The sequence below is a fragment of the Antechinus flavipes genome, chromosome 3 (genome assembly GCF_016432865.1).
Source record: "Antechinus flavipes isolate AdamAnt ecotype Samford, QLD, Australia chromosome 3, AdamAnt_v2, whole genome shotgun sequence".
Taxonomy (NCBI): domain Eukaryota; kingdom Metazoa; phylum Chordata; class Mammalia; order Dasyuromorphia; family Dasyuridae; genus Antechinus; species Antechinus flavipes.
The window spans coordinates 178177708-178200241 of NC_067400.1; the positions used below are offsets into that span (position 1 = coordinate 178177708).

The 22534-nt window shown below is 33.3% G+C and overlaps 1 protein-coding gene across 3 annotated transcripts in view; it reads right to left on the bottom strand.

Moving 5' to 3' along the window:
- NCK2 (NCK adaptor protein 2) overlaps positions 1 to 22534 on the bottom strand; it is a 193052-nt gene that overhangs the window by 62110 nt on the left and 108408 nt on the right. The window lies entirely within an intron of this gene.

The following is a 22534-nucleotide window of genomic DNA, read 5'->3' on the forward strand; positions in this document are numbered from 1 at the left end:
GTTATGAGGAGTGGGGCAGAGCCAAAATGGCAGAGAGGACACACGTTTCTCTCTGACCTTCTCTGCAACCCTCACACGGATTATGAAATCCAGCCTCTGAATTAGCTTTGGATCACAAATATTTGCAACAAATTATCAGCAGAAGATAATTTCGAAGATGGCTAGAAAAGGTTTGTTTCAATTGGAAATGGGAGGGAGGCAGCCAGGGTAACCAGCTGAATACAAACTCCTGGGCAGAGTCCCGGGGCAGTACTGATTTGGGCGGTGCTGACTCCATAGAGCGGGCAGACTCTAAGTAGCAGAGAATCTATGGGGAGGAATCTACAGAAATCTACAGCAGTGTTGGTCACTCTGCCCTGGTTGCAAGCCTGTACATCAGCAGAGAAGTTATAACATTTTCAACACAATCACAAACAGTAAATGTTGGAATCTTTACAAACTGCTAACTCATTAGAGTTGAGATGTTTTGGGCCAGAACCTGAAACAAGGTACTAAGTAGAACTAATTAATACAATGCTTCTGTTTACACCTTTACTCATTGGAATTCATAAGTATGGGAGATTCACAAAGTAAACGTTGTAACTTGTGAATTCACACTTCCCTTGAAGCTCTTAGGGCCAGAGAGCACTATGGGAGAAAACCCATAATCCCGCTCTCTGGTATATAAGAAGAAAGCAGAGGCCCAATGGGCAATTCAGCCAAACTACATGGAGAGGGGAGCATCAAGTCAGAAGAAGTCAGGAGTCAGAGTTGAGCTAGAGCCAGAAGAGAATTACTTCGGAAGGCAAGAGAGACAGATTCATCTTTGTGCTGGTTGGAGGCTGAAGGGAGCAGAGGCAAAGGACAAAGTTGCAGGAGCTCTCAGAACCGAGCAGAAAGATAGGCTTCTAACAATCTAGCTATCCGGGCCCAAGGAAAGAGACAAGACTTGAAAGGAGAAATAAACATTTGTGGTTTTACCAGCAGGCTGCATTTGAGGTAATTATTGATCTGAACTGATACTAAGGCTGCCTCCAGAAAACCTCCCCTGCGAAATCTTCTCTCACAGAGAGAACTATTATATTAAAAAGAAGAAAATCACCACAGGTAAACAGTGAACCCCCAAAGAACAGAACTTAACTGGACCTGGCCACATCCACCCAGCTCGTAGAGTGAATCAGCAAGGACCCAGTGCAGCTACGGCCACTTGGAAAACCTTCCCCGATCCAAAAAAAAAAAAAAAAAAAAAAGAATAAAAAAGTAAAGAGGGTTCTGATGACAGACAATTTTTATGGCGATAAAGAAGAACAGATTTCAAACCCTGAGGACACTAAAGGCAGATTGTCTCCAGATGAAGCCCTGAAAGGTGATATAATCTGGTCCTTATCACACAAGACTCTTTTGCAAAAAATTTAAAAAGATCTTAAAAGAGAGCTAGAAGAAAAATGGAGAAAGGAAATGAAAAATTTGCAAGACGGTTTGAAAAAGCCAACACAGAAACTATCTGAAGAAAATTCACTACAAAATATAGACTGAGTGAAATGGGAAAAGCATATAACTCATTAAAAGAATAGATTCGATAAAATGGAAAAAGAAAGCAACTCCCAGAAAAACAGAATTTGTGAAACAGAAAAAAGAAAATAACTCCTTAAAAAACAGAATTTGTGAAATGGAAAAAAATCCCATAATAACAAAACAACTCATTTAAAAATTCAATTGGACAAATACAAAAGTAAAAAGAAAAGAAGTAAAAAAAAAAAAAAAGAAAAGAAAATAATTCACTAAAAATCAGAATTGAACAAATGGAAATGAATGACTCCATGAGATAAGAATCAGTCAAACAAAACCAAAAAAATGGGAAAAAAAAAAAAAAAAAAAGAATAAAAAAGTAAAGAGGGTTCTGATGACAGACAATTTTTATGGCGATAAAGAAGAACAGATTTCAAACCCTGAGGACACTAAAGGCAGACTGTCTCCAGATGAAGCCCTGAAAGGTGATATAATCTGGTCCTTATCACACAAGACTCTTTTGCAAAAAATTTAAAAAGATCTTAAAAGAGAGCTAGAAGAAAAATGGAGAAAGGAAATGAAAAATTTGCAAGACGGTTTGAAAAAGCCAACACAGAAACTATCTGAAGAAAATTCACTACAAAATATAGACTGAGTGAAATGGGAAAAGCATATAACTCATTAAAAGAATAGATTCGATAAAATGGAAAAAGAAAGCAACTCCCAGAAAAACAGAATTTGTGAAACAGAAAAAAGAAAATAACTCCTTAAAAAACAGAATTTGTGAAATGGAAAAAAATCCCATAATAACAAAACAACTCATTTAAAAATTCAATTGGACAAATACAAAAGTAAAAAGAAAAGAAGTAAAAAAAAAAAGTAAATTAAGAAAATAATTCACTAAAAATCAGAATTGAACAAATGGAAATGAATGACTCCATGAGATAAGAATCAGTCAAACAAAACCAAAAAAATGGGAAAAAAAAAAAAAACAGAAAAAAAATGTAAAATACCTAATTGGGAAAACAAATCTTGGAGAGACAATCTAAGGATTATTGGATTCTCTGAAATATATGATGAAAAAAAGAGCCTAGACACTATCTTTCAGGAAATCATCAAAGAGAACTGCCCAGATATCATAGAATCAGAAGGTGAAATAATTATTGAAAGAATTCACTGAATACCTCCTGAAAGAGACCCCAAAATTAAAACTCCAAGGAATACTTGGCTAAATTTGAAAACTATTGGATCAAGGAAAAAATATTACAAGCAGACAGAAAGAAACAATTCAAATACTGAGGAGCCACAATAAGGATTAATTAGGACTAGCAGCTTCCACTTTAAAGTATCGAAGGGCCTGGAATCTGATATTCTGAAAGGTAAAGGAACTTGGAATGCAACCAAGAATAAATTATCCTGCTAAACTAAGCATTTTCTTTCAGGGAAGAAGATGGACATTCAATGAAACTAGTAAATTCCATTTAGTTTTGATGAAAAGACCAGAGCTAAACAAAAAAATTTGACCTCCAAATATAGAACTCAAGAGCAGCATAAAAAAGGAAAAAGGGGGAAAAAAAAAAACTCTTGAGAACTGTATTTCTGTATACATTGAGAGTACATGTATAATCTGATTTTACTGTTATAATATAAACAAGAAATCAGAGATGGAAAGGGGATTGTATGTAACAGAGGGAAAAAAGGGGAGAAGGGGAGGTAAGATGAAGGAAATTACATCTCAGGAAGAGGCATAGAAAACATATTATAATTGAGGGAAAGAAGGGAGGGTGATGAATATTGTGTGAATCTTACTCTCATGAGATTTGGCCCAAAGAAAGAATATTAGATAGATTTGGTTTCACCAAGAAACATCTCTCATCTTATAGAAAAATGGAAGGGGAAAGAGGAAAAGGGAAGGGATAGGCTAAATAGAAAGGAAAAGAGAAATAATAGGGGAAAGGTATAAAAAAGGGGGAGGGCATCTAAAAGGAAAGGGCTGCTTGAGGCAAGTAGTGTTCATAAGTAAAATACTGGGGAGAAGGAAAAGGAGAAAAGGAAAGAGAAAAGTATAATTTGGGGTTAATAAGTTGGCAAGAAATAGAGAATTAGTAGTTTTAATTATGAATGTGTATGGAGTGAACTCTCCCATAAAACAAGTGGATAACAGGTTGGATTAAAAGCCAGAATTCCTACAATATGTTGTTTACAAGAAACACATTTAAAGCTGTGATACATACAGAGTAAAGGTAAAAGGTTGGAGCAGAATCTATTATGTTTCAGGTGAAGTAAAAAAAGCAGGGGTAGCCATCCTGATCTCAGATCAAGCAAAAGCAACGATTGATCTAATTAAAAGAGATAAGGAAGGAAATGATATCTTGCTAAAAGGTACCATAGATAATGAAGCAATATCAATACTAAACATATATGCACCAAGTGATATAGCATGGAAATTGCTAAAGGAGAAGTTGAGAGCTACAAAAAGAAAGACAGTAAAACTGTAATAGTGGGAGATCTCAACTTGCTCTCTCAGAACTAGATAAATCAAACCACAAAATAAATAGGAAAGAAGTTAAAGAGGTAAATAGAATACTAGAAAAACTAGTTATGATAGATCTGTGAAAAAAAACACAGAAGACAGAAAAGTGTACACTTTCCTTTTGGAAGTTCATGGAACCTATACAAAAATTAACCATATATTAGGACATGAAAACCTCAAAATCAAATGCAGAAAGGAAGAAATAGTAAGTGCATTTTTTTTTCAGATCGTGATGCAATAAAAATTACATTCAATACAGGGCCAGGGAAAATAGATCAAAAAATTGGAAACTAAATAATGTCATCCTAAAGAACGAATGGGTGAAACAGCAAATCATAGGCACAATAATTTCATCCAAGAGAATGACAATAATGAGATAATATGCCAAAATCTGTGGTATGCAGCCAAAGTAGTAATAAGGGCAAATTTTATATTTCTAGATGCTTACTTGCATAAAATAGAGAAGGGAAGATCAATAAATTGGGCTTGTAACTAAAAAAGCTAGAAAATGGACAAATTAAAAAACCCCAATCAAATACCAAACTTGAAATTCTAAAAAGAAAAGGAGAGATCAATAAAATTGAAACTAAAAAACTATTGAATTAATAAATAAAATTAAGAGTTGGTTTTATGGGAAAAAAATAGATAAACCTTTAGTTAATTTGATTAGAAAAAGGAAAGCAGAAAATCAAATTGTTAGTCTCAAAAATGAAAAGGGAGAACTATCTACCAATGAAGAGGAAACTAGAGCAATTATCAGGAGTTATTTTGCCCAACTTTATGCCAATAAATTTGACAACCAAAAATACAGATTGTCCTGATTAACAGAAGAGGAAATAAATTACTTAAATAGTCCCATTTTAGAAAAAGAAATAGAACAATCCATTAATCAACTCTCTAAGAAAAAATCCCCAGGACCAAGTGGATTTACATGTGAATTCTACCAAACATTTAAGGAATAATTAACTCCAATACTATATAAACTATTTGAAAAAATTAGGGAATGGAAGACTCCTACCAAATTCCTTTTATGACACCGACATGGTACTGATACCTAAAAAAAGTAGGACAAAAACAGAGAAAGAAAATTATAGACAAATCTCTCTAATGAATATTGATGTAAAAATCTTAAATAAAATACTAGCGAAGAGATTGCAGAAAATCATCCCAAGATAGTACACCACGACCAAGTAGGATTTATACCAGAAATACAGGGCTGGTTCAATATTAGGAAAACTATTAGCATAATTGACTATATAAATAACCAAATTAACAAAAACCATATAATTATCTCAATAGATACAGAAAAAAAAACATTTGATAAAATCCAACACCCATTCTTAATAAAAACACTAGAGAATATAGGAATAAAAGGACTTCTCCTTTAAACAGTTAGCAGCATCTATTAAAAACCATTAGCAAGCATCATAAGTAATGGGGATAAACTGGAACTATTCCCAGTAAGATCAGGGGTGAAACAAGGTTGCCCACTATCAACATTACTATTCAATATCATATTAGAAACACTAGCTTTGGCAATAAGAGAAGAAAAAGAGATTAATGGAATTAGAGTAGGTAATGAGGAAACCAAATTATCATTCTTTCCAGATGATATGATGGTATACTTAGAGAACCCCAGAGAATCAACTAAAAAGCAATTAGAAATAATACACAACTTTAGCAAAGTTACAGACTACAAAATAAATTCACATTAACATTCTTATACATCACTAACAAAATCCAACAGCAAGAGATACAAAGAGAAATTCCATTTAAAATAAGTATTGCTAATATAAAATATTTGGGAATCTATCTGCCAAGGTAAAGTCAGGAACTATATGAGCAAAACTATAAAACACTTTCCACACAAATAAAGTCAGATCTAAGTAATTGGAAAAATATCAAATGCTTGTGGATAGGTCAGGTGAATATAATAAAGATGACAATACTCCCTAAACTAATCTATTTATGTAGTGCTATACCAATCAAACTCCCAAGAACTAGAAAATATAACAACAAAATTCATATGGAAGAACAAAAGGTCAAGAATTTCAAGGGAATTAATGAAAAAAAAAAATCAAATGATGTTAGGTACAGCCTACCTGTACCAGATCTAAAACTATATTATAAAGCAGTGGTCATCAAAACTATTTGGTACTGGCTAAGAAATAGAGAAGTTGATCAGTGAAATTGATTAGGTTCATAGGACAAAATAGTCAATGACTATAACAATCTAGTATTTGATAAACCCAAAGGCCCCACCATTTGGGATAAGAATTTACTATTTGACAATAACTGCTGGGAAAATTAGAAACTAATATGGCAAAAAGTAGGCACAGACCCACACCTAACACCATATACCAAGATAAGGTCAAAATGGGTTCATGATCTAGACATAAAGAATGATATTATAAACAAATTAGAAGAACATAGGATAGTTTACCTCTTAGATTTGTGGAGCAGGAAAGAATTGGTGACCAAAGAAGAACTAGAGACCATTAAATAGATAATTTTGACTATATAAGTTAAAATGTTTTTGTACAAACAAAACAAATGCAGACAAGTTTAGAAGGGAAGCAATAAATTAGGGAAACATTTTTACATCCAAAGGATCTGATAAAAGCCTCATTTTTAAAATATATAGAGAAGTGACTCAAATTTATAATAGTTCAAGCCATTCTCCAACTGATAAATGGTCAAAGATATGAACAGACAACTTTCAGATGAAGAAACTGAAACTATTTGCAGTTACATGAAAAGATGCTCCAAATCACTATTTAACAGAGAAATGTAAATTAAGACAACTCTGAAATACCACTACACATCTGTCAGGTTGGCTAAGATGACAGGACAAGATAATGATCAATATTGGAGAGGATGTAGGAAAACTGGGACACTGATACATTGCTGGTGGAACTGTGAATGGATCCAAGCATTCTGGAGAGCAGTTTGGAACTATGCTCAAAAGTTATCAAATTGCATACTCTTTGACCCAGCAGTGTTTCTAATGGAATTAGATCCTAAAGAGATCCTAAAGGAGGATAAGGAACCCACATGTGCAACTATGTTTGTGGTAGCCCTCTCTGTAGTGGCAAGAAACTGGAAACTAAGTGGATGCCCATCAGTTGGAGAATGGTTGAATAAATTATGGTATATGAATACTATGGAATACTATTGTTCTGTAACATAGACCAGCAGGATGATTTCAGAGAGACCTGGAGAGACATACATGAATTGATGCTAAGTTAAATGAGCAGAAGCAGGAGATTATTATACACGGCAACAAGAAGACTATACGATAATTAGTTGTGATGGATGTGGCTCTTTTCTACACTGAGATGATTCAAACCAGTTCTACTTGTGCAGTGTCTTCATCATCCAAGAGCCATCTGCACTCAGAGAAAGAACCATGGGAACTGAGTATGGAACACAACATAGCATTCTCACTTTCTCTGTTGTTATTTGCTTGCATTTTGTTTTCTTCCTTCTTGATCTGATTTTTCTTATGCAACAAGATAACTGTATAAATATGTATACATATAGTGGATCTAACATGTATTTCAACACATTTAACATGTATTGGACTATAGCCAGCTAGGGGTGGGGATGGGGGTAAGGAGGAGAAAATTCGGAACAAAAGGTTATACAAGGGTCAATGTTCGAAAAATTACCCAGACAAGCTTTAATGAAAAAAAAAGAAAGAAAGAAAAAAAGCTATTGAGGACCTCAAAGAACTTTATTTATATGGATTATATCTATTGGCATTTATCATATTACAAATGAAAATATCATTCATTGTGAAAAGTTTTGACCTACTGTATCTTTTAAAAACTGTTTCAGGCACCCCCAGAGTTCCTGGACCACACTTTGAGAAGCTATACTCTAGAACTCAGCTTCATAAACTATGGCTCATGACTCCATATGGATCCTATAAAAATGTGGCAGTTATAAAATTATGATTTATGATCAGTAAATGTTTGATTTATATCCTATTTATGCTGGGATGATGTAGTAACTGGAAAGTTTAAGGCCACTTTATAAGATATACAATTTTTATATCAAAGTATTTTAAGGATTCATGTTTTTTAGCAAGGGTACTTTATTCATTCAGATCTCAATCCCTTTAAACTTAAGTTGAGTTTTCTTGACTTGCTGTAACTGAAAAATACATCTATGGACAGGCTGATGATGTACTTTTTAGAATTTTGATTTGATGGTCTTTAAGATGAGAGGCACATTTTATTGTAGGGTTCAATCTTGAATTCTTTTCAGCTTTGGAAGGATCTCTAAGAACTTGAGCTCTACTAGTAGTATAACCTGAGAGAACCCAAGGTTAACCTTGACAATACAATGAGTCAAGAAGGTAGGATTTGAGTGGAAGATAAATCATTGGAAGAACAAATCATTAACTATAAGAGTTTATATATTTATATTAAAAAGTGATATCTTTTTATATATAAACAATTAATTTGCTATTTCACACAAAAATGAATCAACTTAAGAAATGTGGTAAACAAAGAAAGGGAAGGTTTAAACTAAGAAAATAAGGAAATTTTTTTTCCATCTGATCTTCAACACTGCTGAAGTTCAAAAAAGCTGGGTAAAAGAGAGCTATACATGATTTTCTTAGACTTTTAGGAATAAAAAGGAAAGATGTCAAATAGAGACAATTACTCAAGCTTCAATCAATCAAGCATATATTAATTACAACTTTTGTAAAGAGTCACAAGTAATGGAATAATTTATATGTATTTTTTTTCTTCTAAAATGCTCTCATTTCTTCCTTGATATGCAGAAATATTTTAAAATTATACTCCTGCACTAATGTGCGAGTAGTCAATCTCTGTGACTTGTGTACCAACAAACAAATTGGCACTATTTAAAGCCACAGAAGTAGGGCAGGATTTAACTGATTTGAAAGTAGGAATGTATCCTGTGATTCAACAGTTTAACTCTTCAGGTCAAGAAAGTAGAAGATACACTTCTTTTGATATAGAAATCCTCAAAGACCTAAAAAAGACTTGTACTCTTTATAGGGTTATATCAGCTTATGTTAAGATGTTATTACAGATTTTGGCTAATGAAGTCTTAAGTCCTAGGGACTAGAAATCTATAGCAAGGACATGCATAGAACCCGGACAAAACTTGTAGCTTTCTGAATATAGTGAATTCTGTAGGATACAACCCCAACAAAATAATCATAGTGGAATTAATCCTCCAATCACCTATGACCAACTAACAGCTGTAAATTCTTATGCAGAAATTTCAGTACAGATTAATTATCGAATAGTAGCATATGAGCAAATTGCTGCTGCTGCTAAAAAAAGCATGGGCTTTTCTCCGCAGTAAAAACAACAAGGGTGAGGCCTTTACAAAAAGTGCACAAGGGCCAAATGAACCCTTTGCTGATATTGTGGGAAGTTTGCAGACAGCTGTCATATGAATTAATGGTGAAAATGCAGTAACAGACATTACTGTTACTGTACAGACACATGGGGCATGATAGCAGCCAATGGTGCACCCAGATAGTGCCTAGAAGTTCAGTACCCAGACATGACCAATTAGCCAGGAAGGCATTTGATGGGAGAAAGGGATTACACAATCAACCAGGTGGGAAGCAACCTGATGGGAGAAAGGGATTACAATTGGGGAGAACAGAGTTGTATGCAGCTAGGACAACTGAGATACTCCCTGGAGAGGTGAAATCTGTTCCTCTCCAACCTAAAGATCCCTTGCCGCCAGGCTTGATCATTTCAAGTCCTTTTTGTACGTACAAAACAATGTCCATCCATACATTGATGTGGGAAACTGGGGAATGTGTAGATAATATCCCAGTCACTAATACAGGTAGACAATGTGTGACTTATCAACCAGGAAAAGTAGTAGCATCAGGTTTACTGATACAGACTCCTAATAAGCAACCTGGTGATAGTCACCCAGATTCTCACTCCAAGCAACAAAATCCAGGAATATACTAGACAGCAGCTGTGATAGCTGACCAATCTATGCTCACTATCTATATAAATGGCATACTATTAGAAGGATTGGTAGACATAGGTGCAGATTGTACAGTCATTAGAGGTGCCAGCTGGCCCAATCACTGGACAAAGATTAAGGCAGACACCTATATGTCTGGAGTAGGGGGATCAATTGCCTAAAGAATGGCCTCTTTGGGTTATAGACATTAAGGATTGTTTCTATTTTATCCCTCTAGATAAGGAGGGTATGAAAAGATTTGTCTTTTCAGTGCCCAGCTTAACGGTTAATTTAGCTGAGCCTTACAAAAGATATAAATGGACAGTTTTGCCACAGGGAATGAAAAACAGCCCAACTATGTGTCAAATGTATGTTGCTGCTGCTCTTACTCCAGTAAGAAAAGCATTTCCAAAAGTAATGTTAATACATTACATGGATGATATATTGGGGTGTGCACCTGAGGAACAAATGTTAGAAGCATGTCTACAAAAGACCAGAGAAACACTAAGGAACTACAAATTGCACATAGCTCCAGAAAAAAATCCAAAGACATGCTCCTTTTCAATAGTTAGAATATGAAGTATATATATATATGTCCTAAGGTGCGCACAGTACAAAAACTTTCCTTAAGAACAGAGAAGCTAAACACCTTATATGACTTTCAGAAATTGATAGGAGATATCCAATGGATGCGACCAGTGTTAGGCTTGACTACCTATCAATTGCAACCATTACATGATATTTTAAGGGGAGACAGTGCTTTAAACTCACCACGTCAGCTTACAAAAGAAGCTCAAGAGGCTTTGAGAGAAGCTGAACTGGCTTTATCCAATGTGGCTGAAGCAATACTATTTGTAATCTCTCATCATCTTCTTTATATTTCTCAAATGAGCTTATGTGCTAACCTAGGGCTGTCCCTTGTCCTGTCTTTTCACTTAGATAAGAGATTAAATGATTGCAACTTGAAGTAACTTCTGGCTTCTTTTGTTCTCCTTATACTGGTCAATTTTGTAAGAGCTGACCTTTTCTAAAAAAGGGTTTTACATGACTAATATATGGAAATGTGTTTTGCATATTTTCACATGTATAATTTATATCAAATTGCTTGCCAGCTTAAGATGGAGGGAAGGAGAAAATTTGGAACTCAAATTTTTTTTTAAATGCACACTAAAAAGGATTATAATAATCATCATTTTTATTTTCCATTTTTCAAAATCAGAGACTTGTTTAAACAATCAGCAACACAATGACCATTCCAGATGATTTATGATAAAACATGCTTCCCATTTCCTGAAAGATTAACAACATTTAAGATAACAGATTTAAGGTAGAGACTGAAATATATCTTTTTTAGACAGTCAACTTAGTCCTTAACTATGCTCATTTGCTACAAAGGTTTTGGTTTGTTTTCTTTTTCTTTGAATATAGGGAAAGGTCTTCAAAAGAACTGAAAAAAGAAATTAATTAAAGAAATAAACATCAAGTTAGAGTTGCAGTAACCACAAATTACCTGCTGATCTTTAACCCTTTTAAAAAAATTTAGTTTGTTCTTTGCATCAAGTCAACTGTAAAAAGACAACTGATTCTAAAAAGATTCCTGCTTTAATCAGTTAATTTGTCTACTAATATACAATTTCTATGTTTACAATGCACAATATTCCAATTTCCAAAGCTTTTTTGAGTTCCTTCTTTAAAAATTATTAATCACATAGATGCCTGAAAATACAAGTGTCTGGTCTCTCATTTTTTGATCCTAATTTGTACTTTCAAAAAGGTTTTCCATTTTCCTTTATGACTACTTTTCCAAGGAAGTTACTGATTATTAACAGTGGCTTAATTTAAAAGGCTTTCCTCAGTTCTTCATAGAATTTCCTGACCTCTTCTTCATCCTGGACAATGGTTACTGAAAGACAATCTAAAATTACAATTAAATGCAAATACTAAAACTGGGACTTGGAGAAGTTAAATGACCTCCCCATGATCATACAATAACTGGGGTGATAGAGTAAATGAGACACCAATAAAAAGACTTCAGGTTCTTGATAACTGGTTAGGTCATAGGGAGAGGATCTGAATTACTATAAACAACAGGAAAGGAAGCTACTCCCAGAGGTAAGCAGTGACAGGATTATCTAGTCCTTACTTGATTCTTGGTTGGGTCTTTTACTTCTGTAGGTCCTTAATGAATTCCTTGCACTGAAAAAAATAGCCACAGTTATTGTATCCAATCAGAAGGCCAAATTATGATAATAGTTTTTTTCTACTACTGTTACCTCACGGCTTCCTAACTCCTTTTAGAGTTAGTCTGTTTACTAAGTATCACAAGGGTAACTCCTTTAGGAATTTAGCTCAAGAACCAGGAGATCATTATATACCTCAACAACGATACTGTTTGAGGATGTATTCTGATGGAAGTGGATTTCTTTGATAAAGAGAGCTAATTCAATTTCAATTGATCAAGGATGGACAGAAGCAGCTACACCCAAAGAAAGAACACTGGGAAATGAATATAAACTGCTTGCATGTTTGTTTTTTCTTCCCGGGTTATTTATACCTTCTGAATCCACTTCTCCCTGTGCAACAAGAGAACTGTTCGGTTCTGCACACATATATTGTATCTAGGATATACTGTAACCTATTCAACATGTAAAGGACTGCCTGCCATCTGGGGGAGGGGGTGAAGGGAGGGAGAGGAAAAATCGGAACAGAAGTGAGTGCAAGGGATAATGCTGTAAAAAGTTACCCTGGCATGGGTTCTATCAATAAAAAGTTATTAAAAAAAAAAAAAAAAGGAATTTAGCTCATCTTATGGTATTGCGGTTTCATTAGGAACTGCTTCCGTTATGGTAGTAAATTTTCTAGGAACTTGCCCTATTTTATAGCACCTTCCTGTTTGTTAATAGTGAATTCTACTAGGGAACTTAGCCTAAGTTTTCCCCTTTATTAATCAATTCCAAAAGGTATTTGCAACTTAATCCACCAGGCAATAGTGTAATAATAAAATCTTTGCCTCTTAATTTAGAGATGGTTTAAGCCTACAAATTCTTTTGAGACACCTTGTGAGACTGGCCCAAAAGCCCAACATTTTCAGTGGAACAGGAATTCATAGCTTTTTCTTCTAAGGTGTGAAATACCCTATCACCACACAGAATATTTGTCTAGGATTATGGGCAAAGTGACAATTTTTTTTTAAATTTAAGGTGCTTTAAGATATTTTTTTTGGTTTATATCAACACACAATTACTAATAAAACAATGGATTTAATTTAATATATTACCAAAGAACAAAGTTCCACAACATCTGAGTCAATAAATCATGTTATCTTTCTTTGATAAAATTCATAAATAAATCAAAATAGATTATGGCCACTATGTCTTGTCCAATTTTTGCCAGTTCCCTAATACCTGGTAACAGAATCAATTCTGAAGAATTGGCTAAAAATATCAACAAAAATAATATATATCAAGGATTAGGCTGGCCTTTTCAAATATATTTTTAAAAATTTTCTGATAAAGTTCATGCAAATGACAAATCACTTAAGGGTTTTTTAAACTTTCTTATACAGATGAAAATATTTTCTTTGTTAGGATTAGAATTCTTAATCTCCTTTTGTGTGTCATATCCCTTTGATGGTCAGATAAAGCTGATGAACCACTTCTCAGAATAATGTTTTCAAATGCAAAAAATAAAAATACATAGGATTACACATGAGATATATTAGAATTTTTTCAAAAATATCAATTGAAAATATTTGTTAAAAAATTCACAAACCCCAGGTTTGAAAACTCCTGCTTAAGACTAATTAATTTAAATTGTTTTCATTATTTGGAAATAGAAATTAGAAACTTATTTTTTCCCCTCAATAGAGAGATATCCAAGTAAACTGTATGTATTTTAAGTTTTTTATCTTTCCCTGAAGAATATGAGTTATGTATTTTTATTATTCACATTTTACACTTTAAGTACAAATTTTAAAGGTCTTAAAACCTTTCATATTACATTAAAAGTGGGATCTGATCTGAATACATAATAAGTTTAATAATATGCTTTTTGGCCAAAACAGTAAGAATAAATGTCATTTCAATTAATTTAGATTTTTTGTTTGATCCTATTGAATTATTTGTTATTGTATTTCAGGTAAATAGATACAATTTTCTCAACTACTTACATGGGCAAATTAAAAGGCACAGTGTTCATTCTATCTTAGTTATTTTTAAAAATAGCTGTTTTATCAAATCTATCACTCAGCAGAAATGAAAGCAGGGAAAATTATTTCAACCATATGTTACATAATTTTCTTTCTCAGATCATTTGACTGAAATCTGCTTTCATCTTAGATACTTAAAATGGAACTACTAAAGAAATAGCTACTAGAAATTAAACTTTTTATAATTCTATTTAGTGATCAATCTACAATTACTTATTTTTATTTTGGGAAAAGGATCTGATAAAGCCTTCATATTAATGGTCAAGAATATTGTGCCACCCTAAAAAAGAGAATCGTTTTTGGGAGTCAGGTGTAAAGAATACTGAGATAGAGTCTGAGAAAGTAGGTTCTGATCCCAATGTCACTACCACTACCACCACCACTACTACTACTACTACTACTACTACTACTACTACTACTACTACTACTACTACTACTACTACTATCTATATATCAACCGCTTTAGACACAACTTTCTCAATAGCAGAATATGGACAATATCCCCAATGTTGCCTCTAGCATATAAGTGCTATGATTATAAAATCACAAAGTCTCTCAAAATGTCCTGTTATTCTAATGCAGCAGCTCTCAAACTTTTTGGTCTCAGGATTCCTTTACAGTCATAAAAATTGAAGAACCTACATAAAGAACTTTTGTTTATATGTGGATATTTATAGATATTAGAAACCGACATTAATGAATTCAATAAAAACAACAATAATTAACAAAACAATAACTCTGTTGCATATTAATAATACAATTTTTTGTTTAAAAAAAAAAAACCTAATTTACCAAAACAAAGAAATTAAAGAGAAAGGCATTATTTCACATATTTTTGCAAATCTTTTCAATGTCTAACTTAATAGAAGACAGCTGGATTTTTATATCTGCTTCTAAATTCAATCCTGTGTGATATGTTATTTTGGTTTAAATATATGAGAAAAAATCATGCCTCATATAGATATATTAGCTGGAAAAGGAAGAGGCGACATTTTAGTAGACAATAACAAATTAGCATTTATGATATAAAAATATTCAAGATTTATTTTTGTACAACTTTGTATTCCAAATTTTTCTCCCTTCCTCACTTCCCTCATCCCCAAGACAGCAAACAATCTTATATAGGTTAAATATGTGCATATGACATAAAAAGTTTTGACCTCCCAGCCCCCTGAGTCTTAGGGACTCCCAGGGATCTATCTGAGATTCTAAGAATTGATACTCTAAAGTATGGCACAAGAATCAGATATTATCGTGCTAAGAATTTTTGGGAAAAACCTTAAATAACCTTCTAGGCCAACTCTCATAATAAATTAACTCACCAAAGAAATATGATCATAAACATACCACAAACATAACATCAAATAATTCTTATGTGCAAATCATACAGCAGTTCAAACTAGACAAAGTGAAGTGCAGCAAATACAAACTACTAATGCTTAGATCAATTAACATCCTTAATAGTAAGTCACATTATATAATAACTAAAACCAAAATATTCTTGGATTAGTTCAAAACATAGGTCATCTAATCTGGTTAGAATCTAGAGAGGGTAGTTTTATAGATTTATTAACTTGTATTTCCACTGTCCAATTACTGTCAAGGGAATCATCACTATTCCTGGTCACCCAAGCTTGCAAAACAGATGCCAACTTCCACTCATTCTCATTTACCTCACATATTAATATTGCAAATAATAATTATTCTCATATAATCTGCATCAGCTTAATAAATCTATTCTATATAATGTGCTTTGCAAACTATATATAATTCCAGTTGAATTACATTGCCAAATTTTAATTTCTGCCATGTTAGAATAAATGCAGATGAATTACATCACCAACTTATCTCCAAATCTTAGAATATCTAACTTCCTTCAAAGAAAAGTCACCTATACTAAAGAGACCTATCCTAATTCCCCAACCTGGAAATAGTTTATACACTTATATGTGGCCATGCGGTCTGCCTCTGTATTGAGGACAGAACAGTTAAATGATACTGTGTATTGAGTGTTGAGCCTTGGAAAAGGGAAAATTCATCTTCCTGAATTCAAATTTAGCCTCAGACAGTTACAAGTTGTATGACAGATCCTGTTTTCCTCAATTGCCTCATCTATAAAATAAGTTAAGGAATGAAATGACAAACCATAGTAGCGTTTTTGTAAGGAAAATCTCAAATGGGGTTAAAAAGAATCAGACACAATTCTAGAACTCTGCAGATACTTAATTATTTATTGAATCGAATATGATACTACTGAAAGGATAAATTCCCACTTACTAACTGTGCAACTGTGAGTAAATAATAAACAAAAGTCTTAGTTTCTTCATCAGCAAAAGGAAAGGACTAGACCAGATATTAAGAGTTGTACTAAGGCCTTTTACTATCTCTAAATACCCTGATTTTTATGCCCTGATAAAAACTGAAATCAAGCTGTTTGCAGAGTTACGCTGAATAAATATCCAGAAGCTAAATAATAATGTATAACATAACTTTGGTAAAAAGAAATTATGTTTCATTAGCCAGTTAAATATGAGACTATAAATGACTTCTTAATTAATACATGACAGATTCATGTGTAGTACTTTGTGGATAAAGAACATTTATCATTTATTTTTGTATTTTGAGTAGCAGACACAATCTATTGCATGTAAGTAGTAGTTAATATTCACAGAATGAATGAATGAATACATCAGTTGTCCAATGGCTGAGGAGTGATATAGGCACCATCAGTGTAAATCTAGTTGGCTGGCAAAAGATAGCTAATTAATGTCATTATTTTCGGGGGTGTATTCAATTTTGCAGAGGTACCACTGGGACAGAGGTTAGGAAAGTATGGGTTCAAGGCTTGCCTCTAACTATGTGACCACAGACAAGTCACAGTGTCCCAGATAGCACTAAAATTTTAAGTTGTAGGCCAGCTACAAATGTTTATTAATGAAGGAAGTTCCCAAACTAGAAGTTCTCTACATTGATCAAACCAATGATGCAGACATTAACCCTCAATTAAACTGATATTTGTTTCAATAAAATATATAAGGACAGGTATGGGAGTCGAGACACAACACAAAAAATAATAACATTTAGATAGCACTTACAATGTGCCAGGAACTATGCTTAAGTGCTTTGCAATACTTATCTCATTTGATCTTCACAATAAACCCTGGAAAATGGGTGCTATTATTACCCATTTTATAGATGAGCAAACTGAGGCAGGCAGAGGCTAATTAAGTAGACCAGAGTCACATAACTTGTAAGTATTTGAGGTCAAACTAGAATAAGTCAGAATCAGGACTTTAAATGAAGTCTACCTGGCATTTAGACCAGCCTTCTATCCACCATCATACACTGCTCTTACTGACATATCCATTATTATAAATAATTTCAAAATATTTTCTGAACTTATTAATATGTAAAGAACTTCTTATGTTATAATGAGTAAGTGAATTATAACAGAGTCAATATTGGATCCTCTATTCTTCAAGGTATTCAAGATTCACAGTAAAACAGAAAAACTTTTATAATAGATAAGCCAAAAAAAGCAAAAAACAAAAACAAACAAACAAAAAAAAAAAACCACCAAACAAAACAAAAACAAAACCCAACCTGTTCATATCAACCTAGTCTTTCAAAGAATTTTCTAAAATCCTTAGTGCTGCAGAAATTCTGCCAGACAACCAAATTTTCATTAAGTGTGCTCATATGGATCATCACCCCTACCTCTGAGCCATCTGCAGTATTTTCTATAGCTCTCTATCATTAATTGAGAAGTATATAAACATCTGTCCACAGTCAACACTGAGAATGCCTATATATAGATTTTTGGAGAAAATATTCTTTCTAATGAAGACAGTAAGAGAAAATAAGGCTGTTTTATTGAATGCTACATCTTTTTTTTCCCCCCCATAGGCTTAAAAGTTACCAGGCTTATACTTTTTATTTTCATGTAGAATCTAACTTGGTTAGATATTACATGGTTCTTCTGGTTCTTCTTCTACTACAGAAGTTCTTCTACATGTTCTTCTGATCTAACTACAGAACACAGAATATTGTTCTCTTAGTCAAGAATGCTCTTCACACAAAAATAAGTGTTTTAGGATAAACAATGGCAATTCTATAATTTTAATATTCTTCAGGGTCTCCCAAATTTCACACTCCAAAAAATGATCTTATTTACTACTTACCATTTTTTGAAAAAAGTTGAACATATAAAATTCATTAATTATTCTTTTATCTTAGAAAATTTCTACTAATACTCATATTCTCAGTTTTCCCTCTAGTCTTAGGGGAAAGCCAAACTTCCCTTGGACTTTCCATTATGTTCAAATCTGTCTAGCACCTTGCTTCCTCAATTACTCTCCTTTCTATCTTCTTTCTTCTTTTCCTCTTAACAGGTTTTTTTTTTTTTCTGGAACTTACAAGTATGCACAAGTTTTCCTATGTAAAACAGGAAGTTTCCCATGCCATTTCAAATAAACTGTGGTTATAGTGGTGAAGTTTTAAATATATAAACATTGTGGTAGAGGATGCTATGATCCCTTCATGACTGGGTCAGGAAGGGAACAGAAGTGACTGACTACTGCATCTGAGAGCTTTAAATAGCTGGAAGGAATTTCAACAGAGATATGTGGAGCAGTCATTCAGTAGGCTGATCAAGTAATGGAGAATTCCAGATTCCCAGGCTTAGGAACTCCTTAAGGACACAAGTACTTTTTGTCTGGTACCAGAAGACAGCAGAGAGCATGAGAGGAGTGAGACATGAAGAAATACTACATTCTCCTCTTTTTACCAAGATCATGTTATTTTACTGGAGAGTCTGGTCAAAGTGAAAGTCAGGACAAGGTTTAGCAGACAAACAGGATAGAAGGATTTGAAAGATAGCCACCCCAGGGAGAATGCAGCTTCAAGAAACCTGAGGGGGTGCAGTAAATAGAACACAGGACCTGGAGCCAGGAAAACTTAGGTTCAAATTGGCCTTAGATACATTTCTGAATTCAGATATTTTCTCATTTATAAAGTGGAGATAAAATATCACCGATGTTGCTAAGATAAAATGACATTTAAGAAAAACTATGTAAACCTGAAAGTACAATAAAATGCTATCATCATCTTTATTATCATCATTTCTATTACAGAAAGTTGTCTCATACCAAAAATATACCCTGACTGTAGACTCTGCAGAGACATAAAACTTATTATTATTTTTATCATGATGAGAAGGAGGAAGAGCAGAGAGGAGAGGGAGGAAGAGGAAGATGAGTTGCCTTTTCTAACCTCCCCTCCCCCGCCAAAAACCTACAAAGGTACAGATATTATCATTACTATTGAAAATGGTCTCATGTCAAAAAAGACATCCTGGCTTTGGTCTCCTAAAGAGTCCCAAAACATTATTATTACCAAGTGGCTTTTTCACTAAAAAAGGAACTTCTCCTACCCTTAATTCTTTCTTTTTGTTTTTATAAGAAATGATTCTCTAAAAAGGAGACAGGTATACTGGCAAGTGATATTTAAAAAAAAAAAATCAATAAAAAATTGTTTTTTGAAAGTATGTGGTGCATTGTTAGAAGGAATGCCTTCGTCAAGGGGATCATTAAGAATTAAAGGATATAATTAGATGAAAATTTACAAATGTTTACTAGTGACTAATAATTTGAGAATTTTAAAACAACCTATTTATCAACCTCCATATATTTAAATGTGGTGGTTTTTTAGTTCCAGAAAATCCATTCTGTAATTTCATTAAGAAAATAATAGTAGTAACAACTAACTTTATACAACATTTTAAAGGTTGTGCATGCATATGCGTGCGCGTACACACATGTACACACACGTACACACACACACACACACACACCCTACCTGTCAGGAATGAATCTATACCTAAAAACTACAGTTTGGTGGTTTTGGGTTTTTTTCCCCTAAGTGAATGATTTAAAGTCATTACAAAGGCAGGTTCTCATACTCAGAACTTCAAACAGCTTAAAAAAAAAAAAACACTCCATTTTGCATACTGAGATATCACGAGAAAAGGGCAAGGAAGGGAAACTTACTAATGCTAATTTCCACCTCAGCGAACATTTAACTATGAAAACAATTTTCTAATCCTAATTTCTTCTCATCGCAGGTTCAGATTACTACTATATACTAGAATTACTGTACTATATCTGACTCACATCTTATTATCTATTCAAATTCCATGAATGGGATTCAGTGATTCAATGATTTTCTTGTTGCAGCCCTCCCCCCTCACACACACACACACATTCCCTACTTTTCTTCCTCTTCGCCCTTTCTCCCCGCTCCTTTCTTTCCTCCCTCCCTCTATCTTTATCTCTCTTTCCCTCTCCCCCTTCTCTATTTTCTCCTTTCCTCCATTCCTCCTTCTCTCTCTGCCTCTCACAATAAACTGGAGGGGGAAGCTATACATTGAGAAGGTCACAAAGAATATTTATCTTTAATTAACATTTAATGGCAACATGCCTTCTTTTAGAAAAATGTTTTTTTCTGTTCAGTTTTAATATTTTGTCTCATAAATTCTTATGTGTTTTAGAGTAAGCTTGTCTCATATAAAGTACTTTTATACTAAGAGAAGTTCCCTATTTATATTTTATCAATTATTCATTTAGTATATGTTCAAGGAAGTGTATAAGCATAATTTATTATCTGGGGGAAAATATAGGAATATTATTTGTTTCTTCAGCTTTCCAAGAATCCATTAAATAAGAAAAAGAAAAATACTTCCTTCTCTTTTGGGGGAAATGATTCTCTCACTATATATAAATAGAAAATTTTAAATTTAATCTAATCAATAAACATTTAGAAAATGTCAACTCCTAACAAAAGCGCTGTGGTTGGTACTATAGGGGACAGTAAGAATAGAAATATTTCCTATCTCTCAAAAGCAACTGTTCATACCCTACCTTTAAATAATTTTTTTTAAATGTGGGTTCATACCTTTTTTTCCCTTTAAGTAAAAATCTCAGTAGGATATTTTATCAACTAAACTACATTTCATTGTTTAACTGAAATTGCTAGTGCATACTTTAGCTAGAATAGAATACTGAGAATAATAGAATAATGAAATCAATAAATTAAAGAAGATCGTTATTAATGTTCTTTCTATATTTCTTTGCTATTTAATTTTAAAGAAAAATCTTTGAAAATAACCTGGATCAAATGGCATTTGACTTACACTTTTTGGGAAGAACAGGAAGAAATTTTACTTTGCAGTAGGATCACACAGCTAGTAATGTCTGAGGCTGACTCAATTCATAATAGTCTTTGATTTTCCAAGCCCAGTACTTTATCCACACTGTACCTGTTAACTGCCCTGCAAAATACCTCCCTCACTGATCTTTTGCCCTTTCCCTAGGCCAATCCAGAAAACATCTGGATTGGGCTGGAGGTAAGGAACTAAGACTACCACCACCATGGGATACCACCACTTTTTGCCCAGCTCAGAATGCTCTAGCATTACTAGATTGCTCTAGCAAAGTCAACAGATCCATTCCTTCGAATAAGACTGAAAGATACAGAAGCCTTAGGATTTGCTCTGCCCCTACAGTCTTCAATTCCTCAACAACATTATAGATCTAGTTAGGTAGCCTAAGGACCTCTGAGCCTTGCAATCTGACCTATCATTGCACCTTCTTGCACTTCTGAGACTTAGCTGGCCCATAGCTGTTTTATGTGATGTCTCACCGAATTACAATGTGAATTCCTTGACAGAAGGGATTATTTTGCTTTTTTTCTATTTGTACCCCCATACTTATAACTATGTTATATATAATTATGTATATAATAATGTGTACTTAGCACACATTAACTTAGTGCTTAATAAAGGCTTATAATTTACTTATTCATAAATTTATTATTTATTTACTACTTCCAATATGCATTATTCTCAATCTAGTTCACAATATCATTAGAAGGTATGCTGACTATCTTACTAATAAAATCTAGGTAAATTATATCTAATGTAAATCTGTTTACCCGTCTGCCAATCATATCCAAAAAGAAAAAACAAAAGTGGTCTTAGTCTAACATGGCCAATTTTTAAAAATCTTATATTTATTAATATCCTTAATTTTGTATGATAGTTATCTGAACATTTGTGTCCTTTTCTAATTTGTGAAGTACATATAAGAACAAAAAAGGAGTTCAACAAAACTAATGGCATGGTTTACCTGTCTTTCTATAGTTGTTCCAACATTACCATCTTTGAGTAATTTCTAAATTCTTGAAAAAGACATGATGGCCCCTTATTATCATTTCTATCTCTTCACCAATAATTTCTTTAATATCACATTCTAGAATTTTGCTAGAAATCAAAA